Genomic DNA, 22,410 nt, shown 5'->3' on the forward strand with positions numbered 1-22,410 from the left:
GTTCAACGTTAGCTCAACCAAACCAAAACAAACATGGTTTACCTAAATGTAAACAGTGTTTTCTTTTGGTTGGCTGGCAACATTGGTCAGATGACAATTCATCGTATGATTTATCAAAAATATGCATGGAGCTCGTTGCCATAATGGAAAATAATAAGTATTTTTATTTTTAAACAGTTTGAGTTTAAGGTCTTTCATTGATTTGTTAGATCATTTATCATGAATGTAGATATCTCAGTTTGTTCTGAACATTGTAACGGAACTAAAGCATATCTTAATGTTGTGTTCTGATAAAAGTAGATTTTGTTGTTGGATATATCTGATTATATGTCTGATGTACTGTTTTAAAATATATTTTTGTAAACAGATGATTTTTCATTAGTTGGGCTTGTAGGTTAGGTCTATCTTTGATAAGAAGTGTGTTTATTTAAGATTATGTATACTCATAACCTTCTCTTCCAAAAGCATGTCTGTCAGTTTAAGTTTTTAAGATAAATAAGTTGCAATGTAAGAAGCTTCCTTGTTTCGTTTACATGCCACAAGACACCGGAACAATACTGTTAACTCGAGGTAAAAGGGTAATCTTGATCTTTCATATTGATTAGAGATGCATTTCTTGTGATTCTGTGCTTCCGGGAAATATACCCTTACCTTTTATCTTTTAACTTAGTTATTTGATTTGTTGATTTTTTCTAAATCCGCATATTTAATTCAGGCTGTTGATTATAAATATCAGTGTAGTGTAAAGGATGTGTAAATAGAATTATTTATTGCAATTTTATGTACATTGTACAGACATGCGTATCTTCATACACATTTTGATAACAAATTTCTTCTCAACATGAAAACGTTTTTTTTTGTCAATCTTTATATCATACATAGTCTTAACTGATTTCCTTCCATATGAATCACTTCACACAACATACAGGTCTAGTTTGCATGTTATATGTAAAGAAGAAAGGTATTGGGTAGAATTTGGGCAGAGAGGTGCTGAGTCTTACTTCGGTTATCGAATACAAAGAGAATTCATAATACTAGATCTGTTTCAGTTATTACGATTATGGCATAATCGTTTATTGTGTGTGCGCATTATACAAGCTAGATCTGAATGTTTTGTTTTGTAGACAAGCCAGTTATACATTTAGCAGAGACCACCTCGGTAGCCTAGTGGTAGAGCGTCCGCTTCGAGTGCGGGAGGTCGTGGGTTCGATCCCCGGCCACGTCATATCAAAGACGTAAAAAATGGTACTAGTAGCTTCCTCGCTTGGCGCTCAGCATTAAGAGGATAGTGCTAGGACTGGTCAGCCCGGTGTCAGTATAATGTGACTGGGTGGGGTATCATGCCACGTGTCTACGGCGTGATATTCCTGTGAGGCAGCACTATAAAGTTGGGCATTGTGCTCACTGCTACAAGTAGACACGTCGTTTATATGACTGAAAAAAATGTTGAAAAAGATTAAACCCGAACACACACACACACATTTAGAAGATTATGCGATGATCTTGCGGTATTGAAACATCAATATTTCTTGATCTTTTAATGCACAACACCGGCAAAGTAAGTTATAGATTACACATAACCTGGTGAATTGTTATCGCTACTGTCAGTTACTGGTCGAGTCATAACAATGGTTGTAGATAAAATTTACTCATGTATTTTGGAAGCATTCATCAAATCTTTAGCACAAAATATTGACATGCTGTTAGTACATCAGTAATACGCTAAGTGTTAAACCGCGTTTCTCCCTCATTTTATGTTGGATAAAATAAATACATATTTGGTCTTTATTTTGTTTAATCCCTAACGTATCTTAAGATCGATGAATTTGAAATTCAAATCACCTCTAATCATGTCCATGTTATACTGGCTTATGATTTCTAAATTGATTTCCATATTCAAACAAAAGATTCAAATATGAGCCGTGCCATGGGAAAACCAACATAGTGGGTGTGCGACCAGCATGGATCCAGACCTGCCTGCGCATCCGCGCAGTCTGGTCAGGCTCCATGCTGTTCGCTAACAGTTTCTCCAATTCCAATAGGCTTTAAAAGCGAACAGCATGGAGCCTGACCAGACTGCGCGGATGCGCAGGCTGGTCTGGATCCATGCTGGTCGCATACCCACTATGTTGGTTTTCTCATGGCACGGCTCAATTATAATCATCGGATGTAATAACAGTCGTCGAATAAGGCATCATTACCATGTTAGAAGTATACAAATGTCAAAAAGGAACGGTAGTTAAATACGAAAGGGGATAATATTATCCCATGAGGGAAAAATCAGTTTTCGTATTGATTAAGCAGGGAATTTCATTATCTAACAAGAGTTTGAACTTGTTAGATCTGCGGAACTTTAAGTGCTCTATAAGTTTACTTCATATAAATCAAAGCCTTGAGATGTCTGGTGGTTGCGGGTTTTGCTAGAGTTATTTTCATTTTAAATGCCAATCTATAAATATACATGTATAAGAAACAAATACTAATATGCCTCGATCTAAGATAAACTCTGCCTGACCTTACATGAACATCTTGAAGTCAGTGATGTAACCATGGGCTGGAATACCTAATCATTGACAGATCTTATATAATCTAAATGGCCAGTGTGAATGGATAGAGGATGAATAAGAAGTGCTTTATTATTGATAATTCATCCGCATTGTTCATGAATGGGACTACTTTGTGTAGCACATGAACAAATTCCTTTGGATGTGATTTGAAATCAAATAAAGATGCTACATGATTGTCAAAAATACACTTAACGTTGGTAGCGGGATAAACCCGCAACCAAAAAAAAAAAAACATGATAATTATAAAAAAAAAGCATTCCGGTCGTATATCACAACCATCTTGTTTTCGTATTTTTATAGAATTTTACCCTCGTCGTGTCTAATATTAAGATAACTGTTTGCATGAGTTATATAATGATACATTGGAGTACGAAAGAAAAATGCTCTTCTTAATGATACATTCAAATAGTTAATAAGTTATGTTCTCATTGCGATCAACTGTAAACTGTTTCGGCGGTATTTATTAAGACAAAATTGCATATCATATACGATACCTGAGAATAACTGCAAGAGTATTCTCCAAACTGTGGAAAATATTTTATTATAAGACCAAATGTCTGTCAAGTGGCATATATGTTTTTGACAAATTTAGGATAATATTCCATTATTTATGAAAAAGGTCAGTAATGAGATCGCAAAATGTTTCAGTACAACAGGAAGAGATACCAAGTGAATAGATCCTATTTTCTGACTCTCATGTGCATTTTTGTGCTTTAATCACACATCATTACTGGAAAGATGTACTGGTATTGTGCGGGGGAATGAAACTTTTTATGAACGTTTATATTTAAATTTAACAGCGGAAAGCTGCGTAAATCTAAACGAAAAAAAACTTCTTTCAGCTCTTTAAATAGCATCAATCTAGGACTATTGTTACATTTGTAACACTAATCCGCCATGTCACATTCACGCACATGACTTGATTTTAACAGATTTTAATAAAAAACGCATTGAAGTTGAGAGCACTTTTTGCGACTACGGTTCTGTTGGAAAGTATACGGACATGGTTTCTTTCAGTGCAGGTACTAGAAGAGAATAAGAAATATTTCTAGCGATTTTGATGCTAATGTCGTTGAATAATTTCTTTACATATTTTCTGTATATTCAGAGATGCATTCCTTCTTGTAATGAAAATAAAAGGCGTAATATCACATTTTCAGAACATCTGAATTAGAAAAACACGTTTTGTGCAATTATGACTTGTGCCAGTTTGCAGTAAACATATTGACGCGTCTAACATGAGATCGTTCTTTTATTTTCAAAACAATCATTTCATTAGCTACTTAAAGCATTAAGACACAATACACATCAGCATACAAAATGCATAAACATGAATGCATGCAAAATGTTCAAGTAACTCATTAGTGCACCAGGATAGAATTCCGATCCCGCTCAATGCAATACTACACATAGAAGATAATTATACGACTACAAATTATTGCTGTTAGTATTAACGTTACATTTTCATGCTATAACAATAATTATCATTATTATTGACGTTATGCAAATTACACTGCTGATGGTTTTATGTGACATGTGTAATTGTCTCGATGTTTTTAGCTTTCTAAGAATAATTTCTGATGGTTTGAAACACTTTTATTATTCTAAAAGAAAGATTCTGACATGCCTCCATTTGACTGCTAGTTAAACAAAGAAGAAAGTTTAAGCCTGTATATTCTGCAACAAACAACGTTGGACGCACGGACCGGTATGAGAGCATTGTGACATCAATTATGACGTCAACTTGCCGCTTGACGTCCAGTTCATTACTACTAAGATCAATGAAGCCCATCATAATTTTCATTGAAATATTTAAATGAACATGTAAGAATGAAAACAATCAATGCCTCCTTGTGGTTTAACGTCTAATTTACCTCGGTTCATATTTCAGATGTTTGGATGTTTAACCATTTGGGCTAACGCCCTCGTGGTTCAATCATCTGAACTCTGAACCATTCCACTCGAAGGCCTTGATTATTCATTAAATTAACGAAAACCATATAACCATAATTCTCAATAACATTTTCAGACATTTTTGTAGCCGGGAGACAAATCAAATCAGATTACCAAACGAAATGAATCTTAGTATTTCCTTGTGATACCACACCTAGGCCGTTGCTAATCATCAAGCAAATATTACGTTTTGTCACCTCCGTAACTGCAATAATGCGTTAAATATAACAACACGTACACATCAAACGGACGATAATCTTTAAGGAATGCTTAAATTAGAGCAATGTTAAAATATTCAAATATGAAAGGGAAAAAGTGTTAACAGTTGACACATATTAAACAGACCGATACACCGGATGGGATTATAAACCCGTCAGATGCATAAAATAGCATCGTATACATGCTAAAAGCAAATTGTCTTTTTTCAATTAACTGTCTGATCTAAGACGAATAAAGTAATTTTTTTATGTTTTCCGGTGAATTATAGAGTTTTCTCAGTGAAATAAAAGTGATAATCCACAGTTTTGAAACAGTAGATTATCATTTTTATTTTTCACTGTTTTTGCCGAACTAGTTCCGGTCCTCCGCCGCGATTGAAGTCAAATTGTTTACCGAGCGTTATGTATACCGGGGACCATAATGACGATGATGTCGTTAAAATGACGTCATTTGTGTTGTGCTTTCTGCTGACCTTTCCCGCAATTTTCGACGTTTTATAAATTACGCAACATAAGTAGAGTTTTACACATGAAATAAAAAGAAAATTTGTTTGTGTCAGTGAAATATCAATTTTATTTCACTCGTGAGCACCAAAAAAAGTCATTTTCACTCCTGCCTTCGCCACTCGTGAAAATATCAGTTTTTGATGCTCACTTGTGAAATAAATTTGGTATTTCACTGAAACAAACAAATATCCTCTATGAAATAAGCTTTTGTTGTTTGTTGTTTTTTTTTACATAAAACACCCAAAACATATGTGCTCAGTTTATATCTTTTCTGTCTTTTTGTGTGTGTGTGTGTGTGTGTGTGTGTGTGTGTGTGTGTGTGTGTTTTATTTATTTAATCCTGCATTTTGAGAGTGCATGATTTTATTGTTAAACTTTTATGTGACGACAAATTGAATAATATGACTGTTTAAGAGACGATAATTTGCAAGATCATTCAAAGCGTTTGCTTTCTTACTTCTCGTTCAGTAAAAGATGACTTGTTGACTCTTTTTCCATTGAAGCACCTATTAATATACCGATTTACGTGTAAATAATTCTGTCGGAAGGGCGTTATCCAGAATAGATTGTTCTGAGATTAATTAATGGTTACGTTTAGGTAATCAGCATTAATAAAATGAATAGCACACTTGATAGGGTACCGCGATATATGACATTTTTGTGTCGATTCGCCGTAAAATCGAGATCACTAAGAAAACAGAGGTGAAGGCTGAAACTTTAATTTCCGACGGGTGGGAGTGCTTTCCTTTCAGAACATAGATCACAAATACAGTATTTTATTGCTTTATTATATAAAATGTACGCGATTATTATGCAACAGCAAAGTCGCAATTAAATATAGAGACATAGTCTGCAAGCTTGTAAAAGTAGAAACACATTTCTCAAACAACTGACAGTAGGTGGATCATTATGCTGTTCCGGATTATGACATACAATTAATTAAGGCAGAGAAAAAGTAATTTATTTTGTTACCTGAAACACATTCCTTTGCATATATCTGATGCTTAAACAATTTTGGTAGGGCAAATTGGTATAATCACATGGGCCACTCCATAACAACCTGTATTACTAAACAATCAAAATGAAATAAGAAATTATTCATTAGAAAGATTATTTCGTTTTTCAAAGAAGTTATATTCAATATTTGAAAAGTTACAATGCTTACCAAACGCGTTTAGAGACGTGGCGTCAGGAATGTCGTGAAAGCATTTTGACGTCGGTGTTCATGTGTATTTTATGTCATTTATGGATAAATGTAAATCTGACAATCATTTGGCATAATAGATTTGAACATTTAGACACTGTTGCAAAACATTAACTAAAGAACTTAGCTTTTTAGTTTTGGTTTCATCAATAACATTCTGTTTTCACAGGGTGCAAGCTTTAATTGGCCGTCAGGACGATGGAAATAATGTATTGTTGTAAAATGACTTAAAATATGCCTTTTCTACGATGACTGCAAAGTGCCAGAAAAACAGTGAATTTCCAGACTTTAGAAACAAATCATTTATAATTCACTTATGTCACTAAAACAGGCTTTCTCGTGGAACAACTCGTATATGTAAACGAAGAAGGTCACGGACATTGTCTGTATTATTTCTAAGTATACATTTGTGTTTGCAGCGGCGGATGCAAACCCTGCCGTCTAACATCAGTCAGGCATGTTGCCCGAGAGGTCGTGCTTTGTCTGAGTTGACAGCATTTGATGCGTACGGAAGTTTTCTTTTACAACTTTCTCTGCTGTTTGTTTTCTGGTATAACAAAATGTTTAATGCAAGTATTTGCGATCATACTATGGAGACAGTTCGATTCCCTGTTATTGTTGTCAAGGATGATAAAGTACTCCATTTTCTTCGGCGCATCCTCGCCCAATACTTTTATATTATGTACAACAAACAAATTAATTTTAATTTTTTACAATGTAAGTTTTGATGTTGCTGTTTACAGTAAATATTTTAACCAAGTCCTAAGAGCAAAATTAACGCTATGCGCCGTAATCTTTTGTTTTAATAGCAATAGGTAATTTCCTGTAATCAGTACAATAAAATATTGAAGAAAAAAACCGGACAATCTTGGCACGGCGTGCAATAACTAATCCAATAGCCGTAAAGTTTTAATTGTTTATATTATGTGCAACAAAAGCGATAATTTTAATGCCACAAAACCGTGGTGGTTACTCGTTATGTCATGAAATCAGTTTAGCTTCTTCTACAACAGTAAGAAGTAGACGGGTACATGTTCTCCTTGGTGATTTTACAGATGTTTGAGCGTCTGCGTGGGTTCTGCTAAGGAATTCGTTCATCTGGGTAAAACTTTATACTGGTACGAAACTCTGAAACATTGATGTGTTTAACTGAACTGTAGAAATTAGGATGGAAAAAAAGATGTTTCAGCTCAACCTAGCATTAAAAATAACATTAATTTTGCGGTATTCTTAAACATACCGAGATAAAACTTTAGTTTAGATTAAAACTAATCCGATCAATATATAATTTGATTAATGCAATCAATGTAAAGTAAAACTTAGGTCACGTTAACATTAAGAAAACAATGATATAATACGATCGAAAGTATTTAGAGATATTGGGTTAACGGTGTTGAAGTACGTTACAAAAATAAATCAAAGAAATTTGAAATAAAGAAATGCTTTTTCAACAAATTGTATAGATCCTAATAAGATCTGCAGAGCATCACATTAGGCAGGGCGATTGTTGCTTAATCAACTGGTCAACTAAGAAACAAAGTATTTTTCATTCTATGAAATATTATGTAGATATAACATTTGATTCTGTGCATTAAATATCCACATTCCAGTAGCCGTTTTGATAGATAGTATATTTGCTTTCATGTGTAAATATCTGATGATACGTCTTTTTATATGTTTGTACCTTAATGAAACAGCTGATTTCATCATGCGTGCGCTTTTTAAAACCCACATGTAAATGTACGGTTTAGCAGACATACCAGTTATAATTTTTTAAGAATAATGCAGTACATTGGTACATTGGTGGTCTTAAAGCATTAGTATTTGTTGAGCGTTTAATGTATCTCACTTGTAAAACAGGTGAACAATTACATATATCTGATTAATCGCTATCCGACTGTCAATTATTTGTCGAGTTTTGTGCCAAATCTTAAGTGCTTGAAATGAATAATGAAAAAAAAATGTCTCGGATAAATTTATTCTAAGATCAAACATATTTTAGTGTCTTTCGACATAACTTCCTGCTCTTCCTATGATTTAAAAGTATAAAGTTGTTGTCCCAAATATAGTCATACAAACCTTGGCATAGCCATATGTTTAAAACGAGTATAAGAAAAACGAAACTTAGTAAAACTAGATAATAATTATGTTTGCATAATAACGAACTAGAATTCAAGATAATTGATACATCTATTTCGAAACAATTCATTTCCAGTAACGGGCTTTTTATAAAATCGCGTCGGGAATTTCAAACATGATTGAAAGTACCAAAGAATATCAAAGTCGATTTTCAATTCTGATAGATACTGCGTTAAATTTGGTTTAGATCCAAGTTTCTGCTGTACACCAAATTCAATTATTATTTGACCTCTTTCATTCTTCAACTCGCAACATATCTATGAATTTAAAATTCAAATCACCTCTAATCATATTATACCGGTTAACGATATCTTGATTTTTATAATCCTAGTCTGAAAATAAACTTAATGATTCAAACACAATCGAGTATAATAACAAAAGCTGAATTAAGGTATTTCCATATTAGAAATTTATGAATGACAAAAGAAAAACAAGATACATGAGGAATACCATTGAAATTTTATCAAATACTTAGATTTGCGGCTGCAAGTATTGCTAATAATATTAATAATAATAATAAGGAGGAGAAGAAGAAAATTACAATACAATTTTTAATTATTATTATTATTATTACTATTATTATTGTTGTTATTATTATTATTATCATGCAAAATGAACTGCGGAAATGTGGTACTGATAATTGCCCTTTTAATCTTTCTGATGGATCAAAGAATATCAATTATCTTACTTTAATAAAATAGACAAATAACGAAAGATATCTTAACAAAAACGATAACAGTTCCGCTCACTTTTAACGCCGATAGACAATGCAAATGAAGATATCAAATAAATGTTACTCTGCTTTGTAATGCCACACCTAAATCGCCGCCAATCAGCAAATAAACATTGGTTTGTCACCTCCATAACGACAAGAAGCATTATCTGTAACAATATACAGTCAGACATTACACGAACGTTAATCCTTTATGAATACTTAAAAACTAATAAGTAAAGTATTTCTTTAAAAGCGATGGAAATGAATTTACTAAATATTTACGCATTGCAAAAAACTTATCAAAACATCGGAAAGGATTGCGAACTTGCTAAATAAATACGGTAATATCGCCTTTATGCAGAAAGGAAACAAATTGGCATGAAAATATTTGTCTCTATACAATTGTCGTCTTTAAGGGTTGTTTTTTTTTCGGACGGATAAATCAAAAGATCGATTTTTTTTTCACTTAACATACAAGCATGAAAGCAGGAAAAGGTAATGTTTAACTGGAAAGCGATGCGATGATGGATAAAACGGTTTAATGTGCATTCACATAGTTTTTACACTTTTATTACATAGCATATCAAAACCGAAATTTAATCACACATTTACAGTGTGTGTTATCTTACATCTTCAAAACACACAAACTAGGAACATGTTTCGGATTAAGACACAAATAATTAATGTTAAAGACAAAAACGATTACTTTTTTTGGTCTGGGAAGTTGTTGATAGTCCATGCTTTGTGCATGAAATATATCGAGCGTCTCTGCATTACACACACCTCTAAATTTTCGAGCTTATAGTAGTTTGTAGTTTATTTTCAGAGAATGCCAGAATGTTCCTACGTTTAAAGAGTAGTAAGAAAATCTTTCTTTAAGTTTACAGACCCTATTCGGAAATAATTAGTTATTTTCATTAGGGAAAACTTGAATATAGCTCAACACGTACATGCGTTTTCATCGAAATCGCACACGGAGAATATAGATTTTTTGTCATTTGTCATTAGGGGTCCACTACAGTAAATATGGAAGAAAACATTTGATAAAAAGGTAAATATTGTGAAAAAATATATATATAAAACACCGAAAGATATTAAAAACTTTCTAACTAATTGAAGTATTTTCATCAACATGCTGTAAGCAAATTGCCCCGGAAAAATTATCTCTATAGCCACGTTTTCTTTAAGGAGTTATGGAGGATTAAGAAATAAGGAACCTGAAATTAATATAGTTGACGCGTGATTTTATCCTACTGTAAAAACTGCAGAATTCGCCGGGATACGCAACAATCCTTGGAATTCTACAGATATTATATTACACGAAAAAAAACACTGTCCTGCAAAATACACCAATGACAAGTATATAGAATTTATTGGAAAGTGATATAACCGGAAACGTATGTACTTTTTATTGTTTTATAGAAATAAGTTATAGTTATTGTCGGTTCTGTTTTCTTTCTATTTGTGTATTTTGTGAGAGTATGATTTTATTTATATGTTCATCATAACATTTATGTCAAGAGAAAAGATAATATAATTTAAGAGAGAATTACTTGCAGTAACATACCAAAAGGCTTGCATTGCCAACAATTCCAACAAAAACTCGAAAATCATATTACTGTTGAAGGCTGCTATTTTTATAATAGTTTTGAAAGCACAACCTTTCTATTATTTCACATACAACACCTGCTTTTATCAAACGAATGCTAATCTTTGATGAATGCTTAAATGTTTCCACGTTTAAAGAGCATTGTCAAAATCTTCCCAGGTAGTTGTGACATGACTGTAAATCTTCCATGAATGTTAATAGCAATAATTAAATCTTGCTTTACATGTGGTAGAGTATAAATTTAATAACAATTCATACTTTATTAGAAAACGCATTACAACACCGGATAAGATTATAAACTTGCTGTGTAATAAAGTCACATCGTCTACATGCTGAAAGCAAATTAATATAGAAATATCTTCTTTGAAAAGACATGTTTTATCGGAAAAATAAATTAGGAAACTAAAACTGATATATTTGTTGAAACACATGAAACAAGTATAACAAACAGAAACGTAACTATATGATTTTAAATGTCTGCTCTGTTTTTCTGGGGGGGGGGGGGTTATTGCTGTATTTTGGAGTGTATGAGTTTATTATTCAATATCCAATATCATAACTTTTATGTGAAGAAATATTAGATAATATGTCTAAAGGAGAATAACATATAAAAACATTTTAAAAGATTGCTTTTGGTAATTGGGTTACAAAATTGCTGAATGTTGCATTTTATATGCCCGTCTTGGAAATGCGGGACGTATTATATGATGGCACATGCCTCTGTCCGTCCGTCATGTTTCGTGTCCGGAGCATAATTTTCTATGGTATTTACTCCAAATATTTACGCATTGCAAAAAACTTATCAAAACATCGGAAAGGATTGCGAACTTGCTAAATAAATACGGTAATATCGCCTTTATGCAGAAAGGAAACAAATTGGCATGAAAATATTTGTCTCTATACAATTGTCGTCTTTAAGGGTTGTTTTTTTTTCGGACGGATAAATCAAAAGATCGATTTTTTTTTCACTTAACATACAAGCATGAAAGCAGGAAAAGGTAATGTTTAACTGGAAAGCGATGCGATGATGGATAAAACGGTTTAATGTGCATTCACATAGTTTTTACACTTTTATTACATAGCATATCAAAACCGAAATTTAATCACACATTTACAGTGTGTGTTATCTTACATCTTCAAAACACACAAACTAGGAACATGTTTCGGATTAAGACACAAATAATTAATGTTAAAGACAAAAACGATTACTTTTTTTGGTCTGGGAAGTTGTTGATAGTCCATGCTTTGTGCATGAAATATATCGAGCGTCTCTGCATTACACACACCTCTAAATTTTCGAGCGAAAAGAGTTGAAAATTGTAAGACCGGATGCATAGACTATTTTACTGTCTAGTAAACATTCTTTTGTATAACTGATGCTAGCAAATATCGCTGTTATTGATGTAATGATGTTCAGAGACAATGCATTCGATGTTTTCCAAAATTACGGTGCGGATCTCGACGTATGAGTTTTTCTCTAACCTTTCATTACTGTTATTGTCTTGTACGATGAGTTTTGGCAAGTATTGGGGTAAAAAAAAGCAGAAAATTATTGAAAGTGTTTAATTACCCCTCTTTATCTGATTCCCTTTCGCTAACAGTTAAGTAATCTGTTTCAATTTACAGGATTTCTTTATATTATGTGCAACAAAAAAATCAATTATGATTATTACAAAAGTTCTGAAATTATTGTTTTTAGTAAATAATTCACTTAAGACATCAAAGGAAAATTACCGCTATGCACCGTACTCTTTTGTTTATATCGGTTAGTAATTTCCTGGTGATTCGTAAAATAGAAATAATGTTAATACATTTATGAACAGCTTTCCCATGTTTCATGTTTTATAATAAGAATGTAATTATATGAAACACATACCTAGCGTTAATATGAAATAACAGCACAAAAATACTGAGACTTTCTGTGTTTCACTTGCACTCGTGTTGAGTTAAAATATACGCGATACGTTTTGCACGTGTGCGTTAATGTCGTTCACCTTTCTCACTTATCCCTAAAATTTTGTCCCAAAGTTTCAAAGTTTATTTCTTAAATCCAGAAGGTCATTAGACCCATGTGGCACAGATTAGCAACGCCATACAACTGGTTATGAATTTTTGAAATAAGATACATAATGATACCTACAAAAACTAACATGTCTATCGCAGAATATATTAATACTTTGCAGTAATATAACGTAAACATCTTAAATGATAATGTAGGTAGATGTATACATGTAATTAGGATAAACAACTGTTTAGGCTACAAGCTAAAACGTTTTAAGATTTTCACATGTATACAAGATAAAGTTTTTGCCTTTCAAATACGTTCAAATAATATATAGTAAGACTGTGAGTTGTGCAAAACTTTCAACACCGCCATGTTTTGGCGTCATGTTCTGGCTCACTCAAGTCAGATTTATGTTTTTTTTTTTGCTATCCTCGTGTTATGCGCAAATTATTATTTTCGCTAACCAGCTCAAGTGTTTGCAAAACAAATTTAACTTGATATATAATATATCATTCTGAAGTACTGAGCTATATCCATGCAAAGCATCGATGAAATATGTTATATTTCAACAGCAGTAAAATGAAGCAGTATAAACGAAAATTCTCTTTTAAAACTAAAGACAAAATCTAGATCTAAATATATTATTTAGAGCATTACCGCAAGTATTTCATTGTACAATTCAATCTGCTACGAAGAAATGTCGTTTATCAGTCTCCTTTAGCGAATTTTCTACATGCAACTTCCCGCTGATAGAACTAGTATTTAACAGAAATAGGCATTCTTCATTATGTATTTACTTTCGTTCCAAACAAAAATTATGTAGACCTACGATATCCAAAATATGCACGGAATTACGCTGCCATTATGGAACTGCATATAAATATATTTTTACTGTTTTAGAATTACTCTATGTTCAGGTCTTTCATTTTATTTATTTTGCAGATAAAACAATTTGTTCTGTGTATTCCGTTTACATTGATGTTTGGATAAAAGAAGAATTTCTTTTATCTGAATCATGAAGTTTCGTATTTGTGATGAAACGTTTTTGTTCCTTTTATATTATTTGGTAAAATAGCTAGTATTCGATCAGCTAGCTGGTGTGTTTGTATGTTAGGTTTAACGCCGTTTTACAACAGTACAAAAGGTTGTATATGCTTAAGGTTATTCATAGTCGCCACCCCCTCGTCCTTAAAAGCATCCGTTTAGGATTTGACCGTAATGTCCGTTACTGAATATGAAGCTTTCTAGATTCAATTGCATGCCACAAGACTCACTATGAATGCCATTAGATTTAATGGGCTGAATGTTTGACCTTTGTTTGAATTGAATAGCATCTTGTTTCGAGCCACAGACCACATCCTTGCAGTTCCGTAATGCCTATTTTATCATGATGCAAAGGAATAATGCTGTTGTCCATAAGGAATGAATGTGTTATAGCACGGAAAGGTACTTTAAGAATACGAAATTAACAAGAAATTTCCGAAACATTCCTTCATTATTATATGATTATTATCATTATCATCATTTTATCATCATCATCATCATCATCATCATTATAGATATTATGCAAATTACACTGCTGGTATTCAGTATCGACTTCTTTTCTGAGTTTTAAATAATTAAAGTAGATGTAGTTTTTTTCTATTATCTTGAAATAAAAAGATATTGCGAAGCATCTAACTAGAAACGTTATGATACCGTTTCTAACATCTTTATACACGGGGGACAAATCAAATCAGATTATCAAACTAAATAAATCTTGATTAAAATGCAAAATTTATAAGCGAAACCTTTAAACTTCGAGAACAAACTCTTAAAATCTGACTACTTATTAGTTTAATTGCTGAATGCACTTCCGTAGAAACAATATAAACATTTTGAAAATACAGCTGAATTGTGCAAGTCGGCAGCTCTCATTTACACACGGAAACATCTGAGACCTGAGGCATACGCTGATACTTTGAGACAACATCAGAAAGGACGTTAAGAACGATTTAATGAGGTTCGAAAAATCTTCATATACGTATGGTTATCTACGGACCCCTATGGGAGTTGTGTTATTTCCGCGTGAGAATGATTTCTTTATTGATAAAAAGCAAACTTGTCATCCTCAACCTCAGGTATGTTTAATAATTTAAGAAGAAGCACAGCACATACTCCCCTGCGCGTGAACTATGGACAATGTGACTTCATTTTCAAGTTTACTCTGTTGTGAATTTTCATTTGCATTACTTCAGGGAAAAGGAAAGGCTGAAGTTATGTACATACATATACCTTGAGAGGAGGTATGAAAGAACTAATGATATTTTATTGAAATATGATATTGCTTGTATGTATCGCATATGATACGTACCATAAAGATTGCCAATAAACGAAACTAACCACACCTGGACTGCCGTTTTGTCACTGTAACAACACGTAGTTTATTTTCAGAGAATGCCAGAATGTTCCTACGTTTAAAGAGTAGTAAGAAAATCTTTCTTTAAGTTTACAGACCCTATTCGGAAATAATTAGTTATTTTCATTAGGGAAAACTTGAATATAGCTCAACACGTACATGCGTTTTCATCGAAATCGCACACGGAGAATATAGATTTTTTGTCATTTGTCATTAGGGGTCCACTACAGTAAATATGGAAGAAAACATTTGATAAAAAGGTAAATATTGTGAAAAAATATATATATAAAACACCGAAAGATATTAAAAACTTTCTAACTAATTGAAGTATTTTCATCAACATGCTGTAAGCAAATTGCCCCGGAAAAATTATCTCTATAGCCACGTTTTCTTTAAGGAGTTATGGAGGATTAAGAAATAAGGAACCTGAAATTAATATAGTTGACGCGTGATTTTATCCTACTGTAAAAACTGCAGAATTCGCCGGGATACGCAACAATCCTTGGAATTCTACAGATATTATATTACACGAAAAAAAAACACTGTCCTGCAAAATACACCAATGACAAGTATATAGAATTTATTGGAAAGTGATATAACCGGAAACGTATGTACTTTTTATTGTTTTATAGAAATAAGTTATAGTTATTGTCGGTTCTGTTTTCTTTCTATTTGTGTATTTTGTGAGAGTATGATTTTATTTATATGTTCATCATAACATTTATGTCAAGAGAAAAGATAATATAATTTAAGAGAGAATTACTTGCAGTAACATACCAAAAGGCTTGCATTGCCAACAATTCCAACAAAAACTCGAAAATCATATTACTGTTGAAGGCTGCTATTTTTATAATAGTTTTGAAAGCACAACCTTTCTATTATTTCACATACAACACCTGCTTTTATCAAACGAATGCTAATCTTTGATGAATGCTTAAATGTTTCCACGTTTAAAGAGCATTGTCAAAATCTTCCCAGGTAGTTGTGACATGACTGTAAATCTTCCATGAATGTTAATAGCAATAATTAAATCTTGCTTTACATGTGGTAGAGATAAATTTAATAACAATTCATACTTTATTAGAAAACGCATTACAACACCGGATAAGATTATAAACTTGCTGTGTAATAAAGTCACATCGTCTACATGCTGAAAGCAAATTAATATAGAAATATCTTCTTTGAAAAGACATGTTTTATCGGAAAAATAAATTAGGAAACTAAAACTGATATATTTGTTGAAACACATGAAACAAGTATAACAAACAGAAACGTAACTATATGATTTTAAATGTCTGCTCTGTTTTTCTGGGGGGGGGGGGGGGGGGGGTTATTGCTGTATTTTGGAGTGTATGAGTTTATTATTCAATATCCAATATCATAACTTTTATGTGAAGAAATATTAGATAATATGTCTAAAGGAGAATAACATATAAAAACATTTTAAAAGATTGCTTTTGGTAATTGGGTTACAAAATTGCTGAATGTTGCATTTTATATGCCCGTCTTGGAAATGCGGGACGTATTATATGATGGCACATGCCTCTGTCCGTCCGTCATGTTTCGTGTCCGGAGCATAATTTTCTATGGTATTTACTCCAAACTTTACATATAGAATGGAGGCGACGAGACAGTGTTCAGAGCGCTTAAACGGGTTTGTAGGTCACAGTTCAGTGTCACAAAATAAGCTCAAAGGTCATTGCTGCATCTTATATGCCAAGTTTTGAACGCATTATGTGAAAGCACGTGAGTATATTCGTCTGTTTGTCTATCTGTCCGTCATATTTTGTGCGCGAAGCATAACTTAATAACCATTCAAGGTATTGGTCTAATGTCAAATTTTCCCCGTAGCTTAAGAATTGTTCACGGTATTGACTTGAAACTTGGAATATAGGTAGGTAGTGATGAGGAGATGTGCAGATTACTCCACCACTCCCACTCCCTAACATTATCCCCAACCACCACACCCACCCGCCCATCCTAAAAGAAATTCCTCCTCCTTTTCTGGTTTACAGCTTCTGCCATTGCTTAGCGGAGCTCCAGTTTTTTGGGGTCACAGGTTTTCTCTTTGAAAGAAGTTTCTATTTTTTTCCCATGAAGAACATGCGTTTGTACCAACTTGTCTGTATATTACGCTGCCGGGGGGGGGGGGGGGGTCATCCACAATAGACAGAGTCTTTTGTATACTTTTGGGATAAATTAATCGTTACGTGTAGGTAATCAGCTGAAATGTTTTCATATAAATAGCGACATGGGGAAGACGGTTGAAATTTGAATTTCCTGCGGACATGAGTGCAATCGATTCTGAATATAGAAGATGAATATTATATATATTTTTTTGGTGGTGGGGTTGTGGTGGTTAACGCCGTTTTTCAACAGTATTTTAGTTATTTAACGGCGGACAGTAACCTAACCAGTGTTCCTGGAATTGTACCAGTACAAACCTGTTCTCCACAAGTAACTACCAACTTCTCCACATGAATCAGAGGTGGAATACGAATGATTTTAGACACAATGTCTTTTATCAAGTTGTCACAAAGAACATACGCCTACCTCGGGGATCGAATTCGCGATCCGCAGGCCTGCGTTCTCCCTATTGACATATAAAATGTACATACATGTAGTCACAAAAAAAGAACATAAAACATGGCTAACATTGAGACATACTTTGTGAACTTGTTTCTGCAAAAAAGACTCACAAAATAGGACCACATTTCTCGAGCAACTGCAAGTAGGTAAATAATTATGTTGCTATGGATTATGACATACAATTAATACGGAAAAGACAAAATTGTTTACTTTGTTGCCTGAAACACATTCCTTTGTATAAGTGATGCTAGCACATATCCCACGTATTATACGTCTGTCTTGTACACACGTTCTTTGTTAGTACGATCAATTAATACAATTAAAGCAAAGAAGGCCGCGGACACTGCCAATATCATTTCCAAGTGTATATGTATGTAGGCTTTCTCTGAGTTGTTATTGTAGAAGATGTCCCGATTTCTTTCAGACAGTCTGTTTGTTTTTTTTGTTTTTTTTTTTTTGTTGGGGGCGAGGGGTGGTAGGGGGAGTGTGTGGAGGTATTTGTATACCGAAGGGTTTGAATAAGAAAAAGCAAATGTTTAATTGCAAGTAGTTCCATTGCACTCTTTATCTGTTTTTTTTCTCTACCCATTTTTCCAAGAGTCATCTTCATTCCAGTTTCCAACAAAAACTCTATTATAATTAGTACAACATCATTTCTAAAATGATTGTTTTCAGTAAATAATGCACTTTAGACATCAAAGGAGAAATACCCCGATGCACCGTAATTGTTTTCGTAATTTACTGGTAATTCATAAAATAAAAGAATGTTAATACATTTATGAATAGCTTTCCCTTGTTTCATGTTTTGTAATAATTTCCGAAATTGCCAGTTATGATATGCATCAACTGTATTATGTAATCATGAATTCAGATAGCTTCTACAAACAGATATAATCATTCCAAATTAGCTCAAAAATATGGGAATAAATGCTTTTAAATGCTGTGAAACATCCGGAAAATCTCAGCACGGCGTGCAATAATTAACTAAATGGCCGTATAGTTATGATGGTGGATTGACATTGAATAATAGCGTCGTTAATTGCTTATGCCATGTTGTTTCCCAATATATCATTTCATTTCAACATCTTCTTATAATTTTCTTTACGCCATGTTAGTAAGACGAGCGTGGCGGTCGTGTGTACCATCTCAGAATGGAACGACTGTTCTTCGAGATAATTTTACAGATCTAGGAATTAACATCTGAGACCATTGTTCCTTAACGTCTTATACACGTGTAGAAATTGCTTTCAGGCATACAAGTTATTATTACTAGTAGTAGGAAATCCAGAAACATTGTTTACTTTAACTAGACGTCTGCAGGTAATATAATGTTGGAAGTGGGACTTTACAAAACTAAACCAAAAGTAATATCTCTGCTGTCTGGGATGTTTTCATTATACAAAGTCATGCCTAGATTAGATTCAAATTGGGAATAACCTTTAGCCTGCTGGTGGCAAGTGATTTAGCCTTTGCGACCAATGAAGACCAAGATCAGTCTGCACTTCTGTTCAGGCTGATCATGGACTGCACTGTTCGCTATTCAGTTAGTAAGTTTTCAATGAACACCCCTTTGAATAATTAGTAGTACTGTCCAAATTAGATGATGGACCATTCCATTTTAGAAATTTAGCAGGGTAAAGGTTAAAGAATAATCCGTGTTAATCAAAACTGTTCTAAAATGCCGCGTCATATTTGCATATTTGATTGATATATCAGTGATGACCAATATTCTATTCTTTTCTTTTCTTTTTTCTTTTCTTTTCTGTTTGCATTTCGGTTCAAGTCATTTTGCAGTATTGTTTTATTTTTATTTTTTCAGACACTCTCAGTTAATGTTTAAACATTCATAACATTCTTTTTCTCATTTCGATTCTGCGTATTCTTTTTAAATGTCTTCAAACACATCAAATCGATCTTAAATCTGGACCTGTTTTTATAGAGGCACGTCTGTATATTTATTTGACCCGGACCTATACACGCCTTCTTCCCGCCCATATAACCACTAAAAAGTTTATTACAGAAAACTACTTTAAAAATGACCAAACACATCGGCAATGAAATTTACTATTCCGCATTCAAGATAAGTAAAGTAGCCCTCAGGAAAGCTTCATCCAAAAGGCTCATCCCGTAGTTTTTCTATTGTCATTAGTGTGTTGTTGAAACGATAAATGTCTACAAAGGTGTTTACAATACCCACTCGAGGCTACAGTTACACTGGATTTGTCTACTGTTATGGACCAGACCGCCTTTTGTCCGTTTAAAAAGGGTGTTATAAATTAATTTTATCGCTAAAAGCTAATTTACAACTAAATCAGCTACCGTTTTTTTCTACTGATGACAACAGTAGAGTAAAATGACCCCAATAGAACGACTTTGAAGTCATTTATGTTTTGTCTGTATGTATGGATAAAAACCGTGTTACTAACCCGGATATTACAAGTTTGATTCCCACTCCGAAAGGTAAATAGATTTTGTACGCGCACATTCTGTATTGTGTGAGGTTGCTTCAGACAGGGTATGTTTATAGACTAACAAACTATGGACTGTTCTTAGACTTAACCCGTTTTCAAATCCGTTCGAAGCCAACGCCAGTGCGCAAACGCGTAGCAGTACTTAATAAGATAGATGCAGAAAACAAATAATGTAGAATTTTTTTCTTTAAGATTCATTTTCATCGAGTTATTTGGCTATCGTAAAGCGCAACAGATAAAAACTTGTAGAATATCGATCTTCGTCATTTCTATTTGTATTTAATTTTCTTTCGTAGTGCGGCATCTGACAGTCCTTTATCTATTTCACGCAACTGTTATGTCTCCTCTTTGTTTGACGTAATTTTGCGATGAAATAACAAAAATGTTTCATGTCTTCTATGGGCCACCGTAGTTTAGAAGTAATAGGAAAGCGGCTGTGAATACAGTTATAATCTGCTTGTAATTATTTTTTAATCTCGGAAAATCAGCGTAAATTTATTACTAGGCATGTCTTCTTTTTTTTCTGCCTTTTGTAACGAAAGAATCTTGGAATTGCATATATTCTACATCTATAGGTATTTGATCCAATTCTTGCCAATCTTGTATTGTTGTGCATTTTTTACGATATCTATAGACACAGTTAATCAGAGGAAATGCCAGTGCGAGAGTCTGAGAGTAGTATTCGTGGATCTTATAATCTTATCACTAAGACGCCATCAGATATCCCGGAATTGAATATAAGCCTGTTCCCGTGCAATTCCAAATGTCTTCAATCCGCTGCAACCTTTGAATATCCAGTATTCTGGAATAACGATTTTGCTACAGTTTCACCAATTCACAGACTTCCGAGATCGAATACGCTGAATTAATATGGTCCGCGGTTGCCCGCTTGATCAACATATCTTATTCCCAGTGTTACGAGTGTTTATTGTTTATGTTACTGACAGTGTGTTAATTTTTTATGTTTGTTGGGTATCTGAGTTTCAACGTAGCATCAACTGCTGCTTTTTTTTACTGTTAAAGCTTCACTATTTCTAGTATTGGCGGACTGAGCCTATTTCAATTTATAAAAAAGCAATATTCATTATGGTGGTGTATTGACCTTTCTGGCTTTGTCAATACTGATACGGCTTGATAATAAAGTTAATCAATTATATTAAGTGGACACCAAGATATTTCCTTTCTGTTTATCTTTCTCATACTTTATCAGGTTAATGACGTGTTTTCCTCATTTTTCGGTACATTAAGAAAATCCATCATGACTACACAGTACGATTAAAACCTTACTGGTAGACAACGATCCTTCTAGCTTGTTGTTTTGATATAATAACAGCGTAAAACCTCTATTAATCCTATTAAGAATATTACTCAATGTCAAATTGATAAAGAATAAGTAAGAGATAATAGTGTTTATCGAGAGCCCGCTACTTTTGTCAAAAAATCTGCTAAAAGTACCTCTACGACCACTTGTACGGTATTATGCGGTGACATATTGATTACAGAGTACAAATTCTCGTCCAAGTATTTTCCTTAATGACACTTGAGTGCTATTGAAGACAGGTTTTTTATGATATTTTATGACAACAAATATTTATTTTTGTCAACTTAATGTAATAATGTTTCATTATGCTATGAGAAAATTAAGCTTTAAAGTAGTGACGAAGATAAAAGTGGAGTATCTCTTATAATTTTATTATGGCAAAATTAGATCTTTTTAGATTTAATGTAGTCAAATACATAATGTTTATTTTTTCTTTTAATGCCTTTTCTCTTATTCTACTAAGTGCCATATATTATTAAAAAGTGGGTAATATAATAAACGTGCCCTGTTTTTTGTGTTGTTTTTTTCTTAATAAGATTCGGTAAAAAGTATAGCTACAGTTTTTTGTACATAAGTGACTTCACCTCACTAATCCATTTCACGATACATCTTATTTTGACCTGAAGTCGTAAATAATTTATTAAATTATTGAAACGTACATACGCTATGTATTATAATTATAAATCTCGAGGTATTTTGCATTAGTGTGAACAA

At 33.2% G+C, this 22,410-nt stretch overlaps 1 protein-coding gene across 2 annotated transcripts in view; it reads left to right on the forward strand.

The window, feature by feature from the left end:
• Positions 1-22,410, forward strand: part of LOC123566115 (immunoglobulin superfamily DCC subclass member 3-like) — a 171,653-nt gene that overhangs the window by 61,315 nt on the left and 87,928 nt on the right. The window lies entirely within an intron of this gene.

This window comes from Mercenaria mercenaria, chromosome 8 (assembly GCF_021730395.1).
Source record: "Mercenaria mercenaria strain notata chromosome 8, MADL_Memer_1, whole genome shotgun sequence".
Classification (NCBI taxonomy): Eukaryota; Metazoa; Mollusca; class Bivalvia; order Venerida; family Veneridae; genus Mercenaria; species Mercenaria mercenaria.